This window comes from Schistocerca gregaria, chromosome 2 (assembly GCF_023897955.1).
Source record: "Schistocerca gregaria isolate iqSchGreg1 chromosome 2, iqSchGreg1.2, whole genome shotgun sequence".
NCBI lineage: Eukaryota > Metazoa > Arthropoda > Insecta > Orthoptera > Acrididae > Schistocerca > Schistocerca gregaria.
Genome location: NC_064921.1, coordinates 812,408,554 through 812,429,281, shown reverse-complemented (window position 1 = coordinate 812,429,281; position 20,728 = coordinate 812,408,554). Strand labels below are relative to the sequence as shown.

Here is a 20,728-nt window from a genome sequence, read left to right as displayed (position 1 = left end):
CACTGAAGAATTTGTTATTAACAATCCGAACGAATTCAAGAGTAATAGCAATGTACATGGCTACAACACCAGGAGAAAGGATGATCTTCACTATTCAAGGTTAAATCTAACTTTAGCTCAGAAGGGGGTAAATTATGCTGCCACAAAAGCCTTTGGTCACTTATCTAATAGCTTCAAAAGTCTGACAGATAGCCATGTGGCATTTAAAAGGAAATTAAAAGAATTTCTTAATGGTAACTCCTTCTATTCATTAGATGAATTTTTGGATATAGTAAGTGGGTAATTTCTCAACCCAAAAAAAAAAAAAGTATTGAGTCTCATCTAATATTTTGTCTAATGTAATATCTTGTAAAGACACCTTTTATTAACCTGACACGTTCCACATCATTACTAAGTGTCGTATTTATCATCTATGGGACAAGTACTAATCTAATCTAATCTAATCGAAATGGTGTGTGTAGCGTGTGCATTGGTCGGTGGTGAGAAACGAATGAACAGTTAACATTAACCTTTTATATTATTAAATAACTTCTTTGCAAATCAGTATTGCACACTAAGGATAAACCAAATGAAATAGCGCTGTTTTAAACAGACTGGACTTATATTAGAAAAGTTGGAGCCTCCAACCTACATCTGGCCATTCCGATTTTCCGTGGTTTCCCTAAATTACTTAAAGCAAATACCGGGACGATTTCTACTATAAGACTATGGCCGACTACCTGTCCCATCCTTGCCAAATTAGATCTGTAAGTACGTAAATTTCTGTGCATATGACTAAGTTATTTTTTTAGTTCTTGAACTGTAATGACATGTCCAATATCCTTGTAAAAGCGATCCACCGACCAAGAACCCTACTGCTAGTATCAACTCAGTGTGCTGAATGGTTAGCTTGACCTCCTGACAGAAGTCCGATAGATCATTGTAAAGATATAGTTCTATAGAACCTAATGTTTATTTTTTCTTTAGTACGTTGTTTTATTCTTTACATTCAGTAACAAAAGTCAGTACTTCGGGGTAACACACCTATCTGAACATGAAAGTTTCTTACCTGTATGTACTACTACTCACCATATAGAGGAGATGCTGAGTCGCAGAAAGACATAACAGAAAGATTTATATGCATGTGAACTTGTGGGCAAAGACTTTCTTCACACACACACACACACACACACACACACACACACACACACACACATGGCCGGCGTCTCTGGCCACTGAGGCTGGACCTCATCCTGGATTTTCCATTTTTGAAATCCGTATGTATCTATGCTGTAAGAGAGCCAGTTTTCGATTGTCGAAACTGAAGAATCGAGGGATAGGATTGGTAACGAGGGACGCGGATTGTTAACATGGTTAGTGGATTGTTTTTTCGTGCACAAAGATACGGATAAAACATTGAAATTAATATCTTCACCTTCTTAATGTGAACTACAGAAAGGGAATCATTAATACTGAACTTAGTACCTCTTCACACGAGGCCACCGAAATGCGCTTCTCCGCAGCTGGTCCAGCCTTTAAACGGCGCTGTGTGGCCTACTGGGAAAAGAAGCGGCTCCTTTGTCCTCGCGCTGCGACGCTTTGATGTGCCGCTGCTGCCGTGCTGCCTTGTTTCCGTGCCGCCGTGGAGTCTGATTAGCAGGATGCGTCTCTTTTACTTCTCTTGCTGAATCATCACGAGTCGTTGTGCTAACTGCTGACAGTCGTGAGCCCATGAACCGAGCAGCTCCATCCTGGACAAATTTACCACCTTCTCTTAGAGCCTGCTGAAAAGGCAGACCAGCGATATAGTTGACTTGATCAATCCAGTTGTTCGCTGTTCTTCCCTTCTATGGTTACTACACTGCCGCTCATTAATTTCAACAAACCCTGGTATTTCAGATTTACAACACAGATCAAACGTTATTTCTCACAAAATATAATTATATTAATTTTCACATATATAATGCAATCACAATCATTATATATTACTTTCAGCAAAGTATCCTCCTTTTGATTTAATGACTGCCTCACAAACTCCCGGCATGCGGTCAAACGGTTTTTGTAGGTATCGTGAATATATATGATTCCACACATCCATAACAATATTCCAGAGATGTTCCTTGCTGAATATATTAATTTCCCTGATACCTCTGCCCACGTCATCCCAGACAATTTCAGTGGGATTACAATCGGGGCTTTGGGACGGCCAAACCATATCACTCAATGCTTTCTGTTTTTCCTTTGATGCAATGTAGTTCGTACAGTATGCCGACCGATGTTTTGGGTCATTATACTGCGAAACCTATCCTTATTAAGCGCAATCCACTACGTATTGCATGATACTGAAGTATGAGGTGGTACTGCTTCTGATCCATACATCCTTCTATTTTCACAATGTCCCCAACTCTATCTCCGCCAAAACATACCCAAACCATAATAAAACCTCTACCGTGTTTAACTGAAGGTAGAACACACTGCTGTGCTACCCTTTCTCCTACTTCCTAAACTTTTTCTGCTTTTTGGAGATTTTAACACCCATAACCCCTTGTGGGGTAGCACCGAGCTAACTGCTCGAGGCAGAGATGTCGAAACTTTACTGTCTCATTTCGACCTTCGCCTCTTAAATACTGGGGCCGCCACACATTTCAGTGTGGCTCATGGTAGTTACTCGACCATTGATTTATGAATTTGCAGCCCAGGCCTTCTCCCATCTATCAACTGGAGAGCACATGACGACCTGTTTGGTAGTGACCACTTCCCCATCTTCCTGTCACTGCCCCAGCGCCAGGCCCACGGGCGCCTGCCCAGGTGGGCTTTAAACAAGGCGGACTGGGAAACTTTCACCTGTGCTGTCACCGTTGAATCTCCCCCACACGGTAACATCGATGTGATGGTTGAGCAGGCGACTACAACAATCGTTTCTGTGGCAGAAAACACGATCCCTCTCTCTTTAGGGTGCCCCCGGCGAAAGGCAGTCCCTAGGTGGTCGCCGGAAGTCGCTGAAGCAATTAAGGAGCGTCTGCGAACTCGCGGCATAAGTGGCGCCCTTTCCTAGAGCACTCATAGCCTTTAAAGCGCTCCGTGCCCGCGTTCGCAAACTTATCAAAAGACGGAGAAAGATACGTTTCGAGTATTGGGTGCCATACGTCACCTTCTCAAGTCTGAGCAAAGATTAAACGTGTTTTGGGGCACCAGACACCAACAGGTGTTCCCTGTGTTAACATAAATGGCGTGTTATCTACCGACGCAAACGCGATTGCCGAGCACTTTGCTGAGCACTATGCTCGAGCCTCTGCCTCGGAGAACTACCCCCCCCCCCCCCCCCCCTTCCAGCCTTTCGCACTCTCAAACGGCGGCTGGAAGGGAAAGTCCTCTCGTTCACTAGACGCCACAGTGAATCCTATAACGTCCCATTTACAGAGTGGGAGCTCCTCAGCGCCCTTGCACATTGCCGGATCGGATCCACAGACAGATGATTAAACATTTCTCGTCTGAATACAAGCGACATCTCCTCGTCATCTTCAACCGGATCTGGTACGATGGTGGGAGAGCACCAACCTTCCGGTGCTCAAACCCGGTAAAAACCCGCTTGATATGGATAGCTATTGGCCCATCGGAGTCCCTCCATTGCTGGTTGGGCGTGCACAACTGCTCGCCAGTTACGTTGCACACGTTCGTAGTTCTGCTCATCCGAATCACAGTCTCCTTTTCTCACCCGCGGCGGTTCAACTCCCGCATCGGCGGCCCAGATCAGGACTTCCAATTGCAGTTCCTATCCGATCCCTTCTTTCCGAATTGGAGTCCTTGCCTTTACCACCTATACTTGATGTCCATTCACGTACACCTCCATGGTGTACACCTAGGTCGCGACTTCGCCTGGACCTTTCACATGGCTCAGTTAGCTCTGCGGCTCACCGCTGCCACTTCCTCTCGATTCTTGACATGTACCGAAGCCACTAACTGGTTTGCACCGACGGCTCGATGGCTGATGCTCACGTCCGCTTCGTGGATGTGCATGGAGCGCATATTGAGCAGCATTCCTTGCCCGATGGCTGCAATGTTTTCACTGCCGAGCTGGTGGCTATATCTCGTGCTCTTGAACACATCCATTCATGCCCTGGGGAGTCGTTTCTTCCGTGAACTGACTCCTTGAGCAGCCTGCAAGCTTTCGAGCAGTGCTACCCTCGTCATCCTTTGGTAGCGACCATCCAGGACTCCATCTGTGTCCTGGAACGGTCCAGGCGTTCAGTGCTGTTTGTCTGGACACCAGGTCACGTCGGAATCCCAGGCAAGGAACTTGCCGACAGGCTGGCCAAACAGGCTACGCGGAAACCGCTTATGGAGATCGGCTTCTCTTCATCTGACTTGCGTTCAGTATTACACCACAAGGTTTTGCGGCCATGGAAGACGAAATGGCACAACTTCAGCGTGCACAACAAACTGCATGCCACTAAGGAGACTACGAATGTGTAGCAGTCCTCCAGGCGAGCCTCTCGCAAAGACTCTGTGGTTCTCTGCCGGCTCCGCAATGCCGACGCTTGGGTGACACACGGCTACCTCCGGCGCCGTGTTGACCCACCTCAGTGTCGGTGCGGCGGCCGGCTGACAGTGGCCCATATCTTGGTGAGCTGTCCTTTGGCTACCCTGCGACGGACTCTTCAGTTACCGGACTCGTTGCCATTAATTTTAGCTGACAACGCCTCATCGGCTAATTTAGTTTTACGTTTTATACGTAACGGTGGGTTTTATCATTCTATATAAGTTTCAGCGCATTTCCTTTGTCCCTTGGTGTTCTGCATTCTAATGCTTTTAGGGTGCATGCTTTAATGTGTCGAAGAGTGGCTGGCTTTTCCTTTTTGTTCTCGTGGTCGGCCAGCCACGGTCATCTGCTTTCTTGTTTTTACCTCTTCTACCTGTTTCTTGCTTCTCCCTGTGGTTTTCTTTTCCTGTTTTGTCCATAGTAGTGTTGGTTGTCCTTCTGTCGTTCATCTGGTTCTTCCTTTCTCCTGAAATAGTGATACACGTCTTCTTACTTTTCTTCTTTCCCTTGTGTAATTATTGTACCGGGAACAAGGGACCGAAGAGCTCGCAGGTTTTCTTCAGATTGTTTCCCTGTTTTGTTAGTTGCAGTGTGGACTGTGATAGCCAAGCATGTTTTCTACTTTATGGTCGTTCTAATGTCGGAAGTGATGAGGAAACGACCTCCACTTCCTCTCATGTTTGTGATCCTGGTGTATCTTTACAAGACTAATATTGTGGACTTTTGGTCTTAGAAGCTCACCAAATTCCCGAAGAGCTTCCTTTATTGAGAGTTTTAGTTACCTTCCTGCACTCTTCTTGGAGGATTTGAGCTTAATCCGCATTCTCGTAGGCAACTGATTATGATCATTTCCACAGTCAGTTCAGGAAAGGTCTTACACGCCAAGATCGAAGTCTTCCAACTTATACACACAAGGATGAAGTCAGTCTAGTTTCTAAATCTATCACCAGGTGATATACAAGTGAACAGTCGCCTTGGGTAATACTGGAACATAGTGTCTCACCTACCCAATAAAGTTCAACCACAGATTGTAAGTGTGTGCACTGGGCAGTCTCTCCTGTTTTAACTTTAAAGTCTCCTTGAACTGCCGGCCGGAGTGGCCGTGCGGTTCTGGGCGCTACAGTCTGCAACCGGGCGACCGCTACGGTCGCAGGTTCGAATCCGGCCTCTGGCATGGATGTGTGTGATGTCCTTAGGTTAGTTAGGTTTAATTAGTTCGAAGTTCTAGGCGACTGATGACCTCAGAAGGTAAGTCGCATAGTGCTCAGAGCCATTTGAACCATTTTTTTCTCCTTGAACTATTGCCTGTTCTTTGTTAAGAATGTTGCTAAGGACTTGTTCGAATTGTTCATAGAACTCCTCTATCTCCTCATCCGACGCTGCAGTAGTTGGGCAAAGATCTGGTTGATGTTGAGTTCACACGGAGAAGCATTCGGTTTGATGGAGATGATCCTGTCATTAACGGGTTACCGACCACACAGTTGTTCAGATGTCTAGGAACAACTATTGCAACACCATTTCTGCTTTGCTCTCTACTCCCTGAAAAGCGCACAGAATTCCTTACTTGGGTCATGAAGTGGCCACTTCCTCTCGCACTAATCCATAGAATATCCAAGTAATTCGCACTGATTTCTCTTTCTACTACAGCAAGTTTTCCCGTCTGAAGAAGCCCACGCACATCATATGTAGTATTCTTACTTACAATGCGCAAGGATAATTCGCAGTCCGCATCTCGTGGTCGTGCGGTAGCGTTCTCGCTTCCTACGCCCGGGTTCCTGGGTTCGATTCCCGGCGGGGTCAGGGATTTTCTCTGCCTCGTGATGGCTGGGTGTTGTGTGTTGTCCTTAGGTTAGTTAGGTTTAAGTAGTTCTAAGTTCTAGGGGACTGATGACCATAGATGTTAAGTCCCATAGTGCTCAGAGCCATTTGAACCATTTGATAATTCGCACTGTGCTGTTGATCTAATGACTTCTTTCAATCCCCCTCTCCGGAGATCATATTGGTGGTCTTGAGGCTTCAGATAATTTAGAACTGAGCTAATCTATGATGTTTTCATGGTAAATTTCAGTGGTTGTTACCCGTTGCCTTCCACTGATACCCAAAACCTGTCTCGTCACCGACTCAGAATCCCGTTGGGGTTGGTTACGCAACCTTCCGCATAGTTGCTCGGCTTAACAGGGCCACCACGTGCAGGTAGGAAGTTGGAGAATTGACGTGACAGAGGTTAAGACAGTTCTATCGCTGAGATCTTGTAATCGCATATCACCCCATTTTTTCTTGCCAGAGTCTCAAGGTGTTCGCAGAGACTCCCCCAGTTCATTTGCTGGGTCCCTCTTACTGTGTGAATATTGCTGAAGTCGAATCAAAAACAACTACCGATATGAGTAACTTAGAATGACATATCCTCGGTTTAGTGAAACAGCCGTATTAACAAAGGAGAAGCCTCCAGTCCAGCCAGGTTTCTTTAAGTGTTTCTGATAACAATAGCTCCATACCTAGCTATCATATACACTGAAGCGCCAAAGAAATTGTTATAGGCATGCGTATTCAATACAGAGATAGGTAAACCGCCAGAATACGGCACTGCGGTCGGCAACGCCTATATAACACAACAAGTGTGTGGTGCAGTTGTTAGATCGGTAACTGTTGCTACAATGATAGGTTATCAAGATTTAATTGAGTTTAAACGTGGTGTTATAGCCGAGGCACGAGAGATGGGACGCAGCATCTCCGAGGTAGCCATGAAGTGTGGATTTTCCCGCACGACCATTTCACGAGGGTACCGTGAATATTGGCAATCCGGTAAAACATCAAATCTCCGACATCGCTGCGGCCGGAAAAAGATCCTGCAAGAACGGTACCAACGACGACTGAAAAGAATCGTTCAACGTGACACAAGTGCAACCCGACCGCAAATTGCTGCAGATTTCAATTCTGTGCCATCAACAAGGTCAGCCTGCGAACCATTCAACGAAACATCTTCGATATGGGCTTTCGGAGCCTGAGGCCCACTCATGTACTCTTGATGACTGCACGACACAAAGCTTTACGCCTCGTTTGGGCCCGCCAGCACCGACATTGGACTGTTGATGACTGGAAACATGTTGCCTGGTCGGACGAGTCTTGTTTAAAATTGTATCGAGCGGATGGACATGTACGGGTATGAAGGATAACCTCATGAATCCATGGACCCTGCCTGTCAGGAGGGGAATGTTGAAGCTGGTGGAGGCTCTGTAATGGTGTGGGGCGTGTGCAGTTGGAATGATGTCTAGATACGACTCTAACAAGTGACACGTAAGTAAGCATCCTGTCTGATAAACTCCATCCATTCATGTCCATTGTGCATGCCGACGGATTTGGGCAATTCCAACAGGACAATGTGACACCCTACATGTCCAGAATTGCTACAGAGTGGCTCCAGGAACACGTTAGTCCTAATAGTAAATTTCGGTTAAGGCGAATTACGAACTTTTTTTCAGTCTCAAGTGTAATTAAATTTTATTTTAACACGAACTTCCAGTATTCTACATCTACATCTACATGACTACTCTGCAATTCACATTTACGTGCTTGGCAGAGGGTTCATTGAACCACAATCATACTATCTCTCTACCATTCCACTCCCGAACAGCACGCGGGAGAAACGAACACCTAAACCTTCCTGTTCGAACTCTGATTTCTGTTATTTTATTTTGATGATCATTCCTACCTATGTAGGTTGGGCTCAAAAAAATATTTTCGCATTCGGAAGAGAAAGTTGGTAACTGAAATTTCGTAAATAGATCTCGCCACGACGAAAAACGTATTTGCTTAAATGACTTCCATGCCAACTCGCGTATCATATCTGCCACACTTTCTCCCCTATTACGTGATAATACAAAACGAGCTGCCCTTTTTTGCACCCTTTCGATGTCCTCCGTCAATCCCACCTGGCAAGGTTCCCACACCGCGCAGCAATATTCTAACAGAGGACGAACGAGTGTAGTGTAAGCTGACTCTTTAGTGGACTTGTTGCATCTTCTAAGTGTCCTACCAAAGAAACGCAACCTTTGGCTCGCCTTCCCCACATTTTTATCTATGTTGTCTTTCCAACTTAAGTTGTTCGTAATTTTAACACCCAGGTTCTTAGTTGAATTGACAGCCTTGAGAATTGTACTATTTATCGAGTAATCGAATTCCAACGGATTTCTTTTGGAACTCATGTGGATCATCTCACACTTTTCGTTATTTAGCGTCAACTGCCACCTGCCACACATACAGAAATCTTTTCTAAATCGCTTTGCAACTGATACTGGTCTTCGGATGACCTTACTAGACGGTAAATTACAGCATCATCTGCGAACAACCTAAGAGAACTGCTCAGATTGTCACCCAGGTCATGTATATAGATCAGGAACAGCAGAGGTCCCAGGACGCTTCCCTGGGGAACACCTGATATCACTTCAGTTTTACTCGATGATTTGCAGTATTTTTTTTATCGAAATGATTCCAAGAAATGTTACTACAGAGCTAACTACCCATTGTTGACTTTTCTAACGTATTGTAGGTCGGGAGCCGCGATTATCAGCGTGCACGGTACACTTAACCAGAGATTATAAAATTATATTTTACAGTAATTTGCGCTTTGTCACTCGTAATGAAAATAAAATAAGAACTGATACCTCCAACAGCAAAGAAATAGTTTCATGGGAGAACTGTCCCGATGGAAAATTCTTTATAAACAAGGACGATAATCGAATTTTTCGAGTAAGATCAACGAATTTATGAATTAGAGGTTAGAATAAAACGTCTGAATCAGCGATATAAATTCCAGGATGTTATGTTCGATACGTTGACTTTTCTGGTTACACATTCCACAAAGCCATTACTTTCGTCTTAGAGCTGCTACAAATATTTGTTTCAAAACTTGATGCCCCCGGGAAAACATCACAGGTCAGTATGCTTACATAGTATTTATTACAATATTTATTTGTCTACAAATGGGAAGAGCACAAATACAAAGAGGTCAGTCTACGCACATTGCAGTTTTGCAGCTATTGCAAACTGATATTCGTGAGCAACATTTTCTGCAAACAAATCTCTAACACTCTTTCGCAACACACGGGCCAATCACCGTCGCCTTCACCGGTGCGCTCGCAGCGGCGAATTTTGTTTTACATTACGTTTCAAAATGAGTGTACTGCTTACAATCTCCAGCGCGGATCCGGACCACTCGGTTCCAAAAAAGTCTTACCTCGGAGGTGCCGAAACGCCGTTGCGGCCCAGATTAAGCCCTGTACTATTTTGCTCACATTTTGACGATTCTCCTATCTTCTGAAGGAATCTCGCCCGTGATGCTTAGAAATTTTCGCGTTACTTTGAAACATCAACCAATCCATGCCACGATTATCTGTATTGCACTGGTCAATACTGAGTAACGAAAAATATTTAAAATATAAAATTATCCTTAAGAAGGTATGCCATAATAGATGGTCTTCAAGACATGACGCTTTATCGGCTATAAAGAAAAATTATTCATTACCATTGAAAACTTTGTACCAGATAAATTTACTTTTCACTAAAAAAATGAGCGTGACGAACGTCAAAGTATAATTAATATTTTAGAGAACCACGATTTTGTAGTGTTTGCCGCCTTTTTTAATTTATTTGAAATAATTAATCCAGTTTCTAATGCTCTACAGCGTGAAAATAAAGACTTACAGAAAGCTAGTATTTTACTAAGTAATGTTTTGAATAGACTGATCGAAATAAGATATCAAAATTCATTCCATGGTTTGCTAGACGAGTTCAGAGACCTAGCAAATGAGTGGGGGGTAACAACTGTTTAAAAAAATAAAAGACGGAAGATGACGAAGCAATATTTTGATGAGTTATCAGAAGATGAGAGAATTTCAGACCCGGAATCGTACTTGTGTTGCTGTTTGGATATATTAATTTCTCAAACTAAACAAAGATTTCAAAGCCTCTTTTACCTTTGTAATGCATTTGAAGTGTTACAACCTGAGAAACACTTGCCATTTCGAAATGAAATAATAAAAAAGGAAGCGGGACAACTGACTGCTAAATACAGTAAAGACATGTCATTTTATCTGTATGAACAATCAGTTACTCTGAAAATGTATTTAAAAACTAAAATTCAGAAAATCCATTCTATTAAGGCACTCACGGGATTATTACTGATTAAATTCAGTAGCCTTAAATCCAGTTTTCCGGAGGTAATAACGGCATGTTTCCTATTTTTGACCCTTTTTGTAACAACTGCAACAGATGAAAGAAGTTGTTCGGAATTAAAACTGATTAAAACTCTCTTAGGACTTCTATGAGCCAAGAACGGCTTTCAGACTTGTCTCTGCTGTCTACAGAGGCAGAAAATCTCGAAAAACTAAAATCGTCTTCAGCTATGGCTGATTTAAAAAATATGATTGCCGAAAAAAGGCGAGAAAAGTATATATTTAGCTCACTTGTCTCCTAGGAGTATCATTTGTAAATAGTTACTTACCTATGTAACCTATACTTAATCAATAAATATTTGTTTTATTCAAAATGAGAGTTGTTGTTTCTTTTGTGAAAATTTTTACCCTCCATTTGAGTCGTATCAGTCGTGTAAACGGGCTCGTCTAAGGCAAGCTACGCCACTGCGTAACACAACACGTTGTGAAACTCATATTCAAAGAAATGTACGTCACGTCCCGTCGGCATCATTCATCAGGCCCACCAGGAGTGCTATTATAGCTGTTGTACATCAGGATCCTGATGTCAGTTTACGAGAAGTTACTGTAGTCAATAGTATCAGCTGTACATCTGTGTGGCGAATAGTAGGAGCCCGCAACTGACTAGGGGCCCCACATCGGCTAAGAGGCCCGCTCCTCAAGGGGAAAAAAATTAATTAATTTAAAATGTTTCTTCGAGTGAAAATTTGTATGTAACAAACCGTTAAAGTTAATATTATTGCCTTCTTTTTTTTTTCATCGTCATACTTCAGTGCATTTCGGAATGCATTTCAAATTATTATAGAAGAATTTTACATTTTATCGCAGCGATTTTAGTGCCGATTAATCATAGCAAGAGCAGCTTTTTTAACGAAACGCGCTTGAAAAACTCTGCCTTGTGAATGCACACTTACTGATACATGGAATTATTTATTCTATGGACATGTCACTTTTGTAATGTTGGCAGTACTGGTTCGAATGACAACACTGGGGAGGCCCCGATTCGTTGGGTGCTGTTATCATAAAAGTTTCGAAACTTTTACAGTTGTATAATTTTTATTTTTATTGCTATTTGCGAGTTTTGCGCCCGTTAGTTAAATTTAAATATTTTTACTGTGGTCTGTGCTTCAAAACACGGATTTGAATAAGAGTCCTAGATTTCTATAAAGAATGTAAGTACTTCGAGAAAATCGGCGAGACTCGACGTAATAAACTGAACTTACCTTTACGATACCACGTAAGCATGATTCACAGATTTTATTTCACATCTTTATTTCATCTAATATTTTCTGATTAGAAAAATGCTTCGCACCGAATTCAGTGGCATGATGATAAAACGACGCACCGTTCAAGTAAGTCATCTTACAATTACAGGGTGTCGGAAAGATAAAATTCTATCTGCCAAGGAATCGTATAAATTGATTCTTGGTAATATGGCACAATCATCTTTCCCGAATGTAATGGCAGCATTGCAAATGTATAGAAGCCTGATGATTACAACGCCACGGCTGAACGTAGCTTTTCGAAATTAAAACTAATTAAAAACTGTCTTTGTTCACCATGTATCAGAACTGTTTAAATTCATTGTCGATAATAGCGGCGGATAATGACATGTTGAAAATCTTCAACTTTCAAGACGTTTTATACAGTTTTGTATCTAAATAAATTAGAAGATATTTGAAGAACTGGACTCTACAAAACGATTTAATAAAAATTACGCATTTTTTTCCTTTTATTTATTTCGTTATTTATTGAACAGGATAATGGCGTACCTTCGTAATCCCGCAAAAAACCAGCGTAATTATGAATAAAACTGCGTTGTGGTAGAAATGAAATGAGCGTATGGCATTGTTGGCCGGGAGGCCCCATGCGGGGGAGTTAGGCCGCCGTATTGCAAGTCCTTTTTTGTTTACGACACTTCGGCGACTTGCGGGTCAATGATGATGAAACACAACACCCAGTCTCCTGCCGGGAATCGAACCCGGGCCCCCTGCGTGATAGGCGGAAACGCTCCCGCTACGCTATGGAGGCGGACGTTGTGGTAGAAAAAACATATTTCAGGAAGTTAGAAAAGGGTTAAGGGGGCCTCGAGAAGTGCATTGCCTACGGCCGAGACAATATTAATCCGGCCGTGCACGTACCACCCATCACAGGAGCTGCATAGGAAGGATTTAAATCGGAGAGTTACTGTCTGTGAATGGGCTGTGATAACTTAACTCTGCATTCTTTGTGAAGGAGTTCTCTGGTGAATCAAAGTTCATAAATTATGGGACATTGCATCGCCATCATATCAATTTCTGGGCCGCAGAAAATGTAGGGTGGGAACGTCCTGTCGATCGCCAAAGGATGTGGTCCATAGATGTGTGATGTGGAATGCTTGGAATGAAATCATGGGTCCACATTACGTCACAAGTATTCTGACAGTTGTCTCGGTGTGGCCGAGTGGTTCTAGGCGTTTCAGTCTGGAACCGCGCGACCGCTACAGTCGCAGGTTCGAATCCTGCCACGGGCATGGATGTGTGTGATGTCCTTAGGTTAGTTAGGTTTAAGTAGTGCCAAGTTCTAGGGTTCTAGGGGACTGATGACCTAAGATGTTAAGTCCCATAGTGCTCAGAGCCACTTTTTAGTTGAGATGTTGAGCCTTTTTTGTCGACAGTGTAAGTGTTTCTTGAAAATGACGGTCTCGACATTAGAAGCCGTAAGATGACGTAGCACGGTGGCCACCAAGCCCATTCTGCATGTTCTGCAAGAACTGAATTACAGACTTTCTGGAACATGGTCAGGATGCCGTGGTTCTCAGGAATAGCGTACATGGTCGCCCAATCTAGCACCAGTAGATTTCTTTTTGAAGGGATATCTAAATAATTGTATTTATGTCACTGAACTCACAATCCCATATGATTTTTAGCAAAGCATGGAGAAAGCTTGTCACTCCATGACACCAGCAACATTACATCTTGTCTGCAAGTCGTTTAGAAGGCGCATTGAGTTGTGCATTCAGGAAAATGGGCACACATTTAGACCCTCACGTAAATGAAAATTCCAACGTCAGAACAACCACCTGAACACATTCAGTTATTTGCAGCATGTTGCCTACATCCCTTAAACTTTGGACGTTTCTATCTTCCTAACTAAAATTCATACAAATTTAATTTGAATTTATTTGTACACTGTTACTTCAGATATCTTAACTACATGACAGGAAAAAATGTGTCTCCTATTCAAAAATTATACTTCCTTGCTGTAACTCTCTGGAAAGTCATAAAATAAATTATGTTCATGATACCACAGGAAGAGTAAAGTTTCTTACGTAGACATGTTTATATTCAGCTAGTTCTAAGATGAGGCTATTAACATTTTTTACCTCCGCAATATAAAACAAATGATCAGATATCCATGAAAACATGTAATGCTTGCAAAGGAATGTTTGCTCGTGACAAAGTTATTAGTACAAACAAGAATTTATTGTTTTAAATGAAAATCAAATTATTTCTTCCGTTGTTTGACATATAGCGTGTTACTTGCACGCCAGTAAAAAATGTACGTTGAAAAGATACATGATAAATAAAACCAAAGATTGTCACTGAAAAACAATGAACATATCATTCATTATGTGACGTCACTTTTCTGCCGATAAATTTTGTAAAGAGTAGGTTTCGTTGGAATCGGAACAATTTGCATCACTTCGGTACACGCTGCATCACTGATGAACTCACTTCTGTCAGTACACGGGGAGTAATCGCTTTACACGCAGCACTAATTCGCTCTCCTGTTTTTCACAGTCGTTGAAACCTCCTTGTAGTCCACATGTCTTACACAATGCCAGGAAGGCCAGATAAGGCAATCATGCTGTGTACCTCTGCATAGGACTGCCTCTTCCCACCCACCAGTTTGGAAACAAGTGGTTTAATTCATCTCTTGTTGCTGAAGAAGTATGGACAGTACACGCATCATGTTGGTATCACATCAATTGACGACTTGCAAGGGTACATTTTCTAATAACAAGGGTGAAGTATTTATCGGAAAATATGTGTACTTTCGCCATTTAACGAAGTAAGACTGATCACGCACTGTTAGATTATGGCATATCAGACATACCCCACTGATGGATTAACACGTGACAAAGTGAATGTGGGTTTTCCGTTGACAAACATGTGTCTCAAATTTACATTCCTGTGATTTCTGAACGTGACCTAATCAACAAGCAAAACTTATCCGCAGTATTTCTTTCCAAACAATAAGCAGTATGTGTACAAGTTGGGTTGTAATCGATCCAGGAGTTTAGGATGAGATGTGGAACACACACACACAACCATTTATATACATACATTTCTACACCTATGAGGCCGAGTAGTCTACTCTGTTACTAAAGATTGTAAGGAAGCGCAAACTGGTAATATGAATCAAGATACTATTCAGAGCAGTAATGGACGTATACATAGGAAACAAAGACGTAGTATGCTGTAAACCGGTCATCATAAGAAAATGATGGGCGCGTAGCGCACAGCACAAAACGTACCCTTATCATCGTACTTGATTGTACTCGAGACAGCTTGGCTGCAGTCCCACGTGAAACGGAAATTCAATGAGGTTACAGCAAACGCGCAAAAATACATAATGCGATGTTTACATCAGATTTATTCTTATGGTGAGTAATTTAATTTATCACTGCATAACTCGGGCCTGTTGGAATATGCAAAAAGATTACGAAGTATCGTAACGGTCGCTGCCGGCCTTCATAGCTAATCGAATTTCAGATACGATTATCTTTACTATTATTCAACCGAAATTATGCAACTTTTCCACTTAGATGTCATAAGGGGTTATGGGCCCTATATAGCTCTAAACGGTGATTTGGCTACCACAAGGCCGCCAATTTTTTGGTCGTTCCCGTTGTACCAGGCAGTTACTAGCGTCTGTGACCCTTCTTCAGCCTCCCACTCCAGATCCCAGATGGATTTTCCCTTTCTGTGGGTGAGGCTGCCTTGCATTTATGACGTGTCTCCTCTGTAAGCACAAACTCTCATGTAGTCAGCGACAACAGTTAATCAAACTACTGTTTAGTTGTCAAAAGTAATTATCACTTGTAGTTTTTAGAACAGTACTATCTCCCTGTGTCTGCTACTATAGCTCAATGGTCAGCGTGCCTGAGGGCCTGGGTTCTATTCCTGGTACTGTTAGGGATTTTTCCTTGTTGGGAGGACTGGAAAGGGGTCCGCTTAGCCACAGGATGCTGAGGAACTACTTAAGCGAGAAGTACAGGCTCCAAGATCTGGGAAGCTGACAACTGCCAGGAGAGCAGTGTGCCGACAACATGCCTCTTCGTACCGCATCCGAATGACGTCATTCGCTGAGGATGACACCGTGCCCGGTCAATACGGATTGGCCCAACAGGCCCATTAATGGAGTTGTAGCTCTACATTTAAATGCCACTCTGTACTCCAGACGGCTCAAATTCATTGACTACGTAGCAACACCGAAAGCGGTTATACAGAAAGACAGTATCTAGATTTGAAAAAGTCTGGAACCTCATACAAGCATGCAAACAGAGATAAATCCTACCACTACAAACACTGATCAGGGTTTTTGGAATAGCAATATTTAAAGTAATTCTTCTTGTTACTGAGAAATTAAGAACAACAAAATGACTTCTGTACAGATCGAACTGTATTCATCTACATCTATACCTACATGCAAACTCTGCAAATCAAATTTAAGTGCCTCGCAGACAGTTCATCGAACCACCTTCACAATAATTCCCTATTATTCCAATTTCGTACATCGGGCGGAAAAAACGAACACCTATATCTTTCCATGCGAGCTCTGATTTCCCTTATTTCATTTGATGATCGTTTCTCCCTATGTATTTTCGCATTCAGAATAGAATATTGGTGATTCACATTTCGTGAGGAGAAAATGGTTCAAATGGCTCTGAGCACGATGGGACTTAACTGCTGAGGTTCAAAATGGCTCTGAGCACTATGGGACTTAATTTCTGAGGTCATCAGTCCCCTAGAACTTAGAACTACTTAAACCTAACTAACCTAAGGACATCACACACATCCATGCCCGAGGCTGGATTCGAACCTGCGACCGTAGCGGTCGCGCGGTTCCAGGCTGTAGTGCCTAGAACCGCTCGGCCACTCCGGCCGGCGTCGTGAGGAGACTCCGCTGAAACGAAAACGCTTTTGTTTTAATGATATCCACCCAAAATCCTGTATCATTTCACTGACACACTCTCTCGTATTTCTCGATAATACAAAACGTGCTGTTCTTCATTGAACTTTCTCGATGTACTCAGTCAATCCTCTCTGATAAGGATTCCAAACCGAGCAACAGTATTCTAAAAGAGATCGGACTAGTGTAGTGCAGGCAGTCTGTTTAGTAGGCCTGTTGCATTTTCTAAGAGTCTTGTCAATAAAATACAGTCTTTGGTTAGCCTTCCCCACAACATTTTCTGTGCGTTTCTTCCAATTTAAGTTCTTCGTAATTGTTATTCCTAGCTATTTATTTGAATTTATGGCCTAGATTTACCGTGTAACCAAAGTTTAACAGATTCCTTTTAGCACTCATGTGGATGACCCCACACTTTTTGTTATTTAGGTCAACTGCCAATTTTTGCACCAAACCGATATCTTTTCTAAATCGTTTTGCAATTTATCTTGATCTTATGATGACTTTACTACTCGATAACCGACAGCATCATCTGCAATTAACTTAAGACGGCTGCTCAGATTGTGACCCAAATCGTTTATGTAGGTAAGGAACAGCAATGGGTCTATAACATTGTCTTGGTGAACGCCAAAAGTCGCATCTGTTTTACTCGATGACTTTCCGTCAGTTACTAAGAACTGTGAACTCTGACAGGAAATCACAAATCCAATCACATAATTGAGCCGATATTCCATAAGCACCCAATTTCACTACAAGCCGCTTGTGTGGTACAATGTCAAAAGCTTCCGGAAATCCAGAAATACTGAATCAATTTGAAATCCCTTGTCAATGGCACTCAACACTTTGTGTGAGCAAAGAGCTAGTTGTGTGTCACAAAAACGATGTTTTATAAATCCGTGTTGACTGTGTGTTAATAGACCATTTTCTTCGAGGTAATTCGTAATGTTCGAACACAATACATATTCCAAAGTCCTGTTGCATATCGACGTTAATGATACGGTCCTGTAAGTTAGTGGATTACCCCTACTACCTATCTTGAATATTGCTGTGACCTGTGCAACTTTCCAGTCTTTGGGTACGGATCTTCCGTCAAGCGAAAGGTTGTATATGATTGTTAACTACGGAGCTATTGTATCAGCATACTCTGAAAGGAACCTAACTGGTATAGAGACTGGACCGGAAGATTTGCTCTTGTTAAGTGATTTAAGCTGCTTCACTACTCCGAGGTTATCTACTTCTCGTTACTCATGTTGGCATCTTTTCTTGATTCGAATTCTGGAATATTTACTTCGTCTTCTTCGGTGAAGGAATTTCACAAGGCTGTGTTTATTAGCACTGCTTTGGCAGCACTGTCGTTGATAGTATTTCCATTGCTATCGCGCAGAGAAGGCATTGATTGCGTCTTGCCGCTAGTGTACTTCACATACGACCAGAATCTCTTTGGATTTTCTGTCAGGTTTCGAGGCAAAGTAGAATTCGTCAGATTGTAAATCAGTCTCGAAGAATTAACTCAATAAACGAGCGCACTAAGTGTTGACTCAGTGGGTACGGGTCTGTATCTTTCGAATATAGTGGATGTTTTTGGTAATCTCGACCATGCAGCACCCTCAGCGACAGGTGACAGCAACTACCGCGTACTCGAACTCCATAACTTTCCTCATGCATTTAATCTTCAACTGTAAAGACGCTTTAAGACGAGTCTGGAGGCAGATAATCAGTTGGGATAGTCGCGAACGGATAATTAGTATAGCTTGTTACCAATACAAAAGTGCAGTCAGTTCAGTGCAGTTGTGATAACCACAACAATACTTTCGGAATGAGATTTTGAAGCCAACCACGTGAAGTGTTCACTGAGTATCTTCGTGTATTAAAGGCTTCATATTACTGCAATGAATTAGTTCACAGTGTCGCGTAGCAAGCGTGTAAGCCCTATTCTTGATCTGAATGTTCTATACGCTGTTTGAACTCAGAAACTGCTTTCGTAAGCGGGCAAAATTGCAGCTCCACATTCACACTCGAATCACCACATACTACGTCTTTAATTGCTACAAAAGGTTGTCCTACGACGCCAACGCAATCGCTCTTGTCACCCCAGATGTCTGCCGTCCTCCACAGCTACTTTACGCCAAGGTGACAAAAATCATGGGATAGCGGAAAATCGTGACCCGGTCAGATATGCCCGGTTTCGGTGGGTAAGAACTGATGGCAGGATTGGAATGTGCCACAGATCCCACAAAGCCATGGACACAAGTTATCGATACAGCACCACGCAACCTAATGGTTACTCTATAAATCTGTGTTCACTTGGAATGGACTGGGCCCTCTGGTGCAACTGAATAGAGCATTGACTGGAAATCGTTATGTTCGGCTACATGGAGACTATTTGCAGCCAATCATGGACTTCATGTTCCCAAACAACGACGAAATTTTTATGGAAGAAAAGGCTCCATGTCATATTGCCACAATTGTTTGCAATTGGTTTGAAGGACATTTTGGACAGTTCGAGTGAATGATGTGGCCACCCAGATCGCTGGATAGGAATCCCATCGAACGATTATGAGACATAAATGAAAGACCAGTTCGTGCACAAAATCCTGCACTGGCAGCACTTTTGCAATTATGCGGGAGGGGGGGGGGGGGGGCGGAGGCGGCAGTAGAGTCAGTATGGTTCACTATTTCTGCAGGTGACTTCCATTAGCTTGTTGACTCCATGCCATGTCGAGTTGCTGTCCAGCGTCGAACAGATGGAGGTCCGACAAGATATTAAATGGTGTCCTGTTACTTTTGTCACCTCAGCGTATTTCTTGTGTCCCACTGAGCTTTGATCTGCCTGCCTCGTTTCGACGAAAGCCTGCTGTTGGCTGTTCCATTTACTTTTCCTTGCTTGCTATCGCACATCTTTTTCCGGTTGGTATTACATTAGTAAACTGTATCATTTCTTACATACATAAGATGTACACATATTTCTGTATCTGTCACATTTACTTTTTAATTTCCTTATTTTTGTTCCCTTTCAATATCCAAGACAATTTACTTCAAAAATTGCAATCGGCCTACTCGCTGTCTTCACCAATCACCGGGCTCCCTGAAACATTTCCTTATTTGGTCATTCCGCAGGTGTCATTGCACCACGGCATTGTGCAACACTTCACCATCAAAAATAAATCAGAAAAAAAATTCGCTGGATGAAGTATGTTGTTCATTTTCGGTTCAATTACAGATACGTTGAAGTGGTTCTTTGCAATGTGCTTACTTGAGCTGTATTTTTCTATTCTGTCTAGTCATTAAGTGAAGCGCACACACAGCGAGCGCAAGAACCGTTGTATAATTGGAATGCAACATTGTTTCCCTTCTTCTAGCGATGGCCTGGGCCGAGGATACATGTGGTGGAGGCGAAGACGTTTTCAACTGGCATTCCTGTGCTTCGTTGGATTCGCAAATCTCTATGCTGTCAGAGTTAACATCAGTGTCGCCATTGTCGACATGGTGGCTAACCGTTCAGTTAGCACAGAAAACAACACGGTGATATATGTGAGTTATTGCAGCTACATCATAAAATTCTTCTCTTTTCCCTTTCTGTGTGATCTGCATTTGACATGACTCATTGGCCTGCAACTAAATATCATGCTAAAAATTTAAGAGTTCTTAGTTTGAACTACATTCTTTACTAGGTAATTTGTCATGTAACCTGACTTTTACGTCTAGAATGCGTTGTTTCGGGGGAGAAATAAGAGTACGCGCAGGATTAGGTGACCGATGTGCAGTGACAGTTTTCGTCCAAATCGCTGTGCGAGTTCATTTGTTTGTTCGGAAGGGGAGGCCGACA

The 20,728-nt window shown here is 42.6% G+C and overlaps 1 protein-coding gene across 2 annotated transcripts in view; it reads left to right on the top strand.

The window, feature by feature from the left end:
- The window catches only part of LOC126335119 (vesicular glutamate transporter 2.2-like), a 169,485-nt gene that overhangs the window by 106,783 nt on the left and 41,974 nt on the right, over positions 1-20,728 (top strand). For both annotated transcript variants that reach the window (XM_049998073.1, XM_049998071.1), the window contains one exon: positions 20,262-20,433. The gene's annotated coding sequence lies outside the window, so the exon portion shown is untranslated. The remainder of the gene's footprint in view (positions 1-20,261; positions 20,434-20,728) is intronic.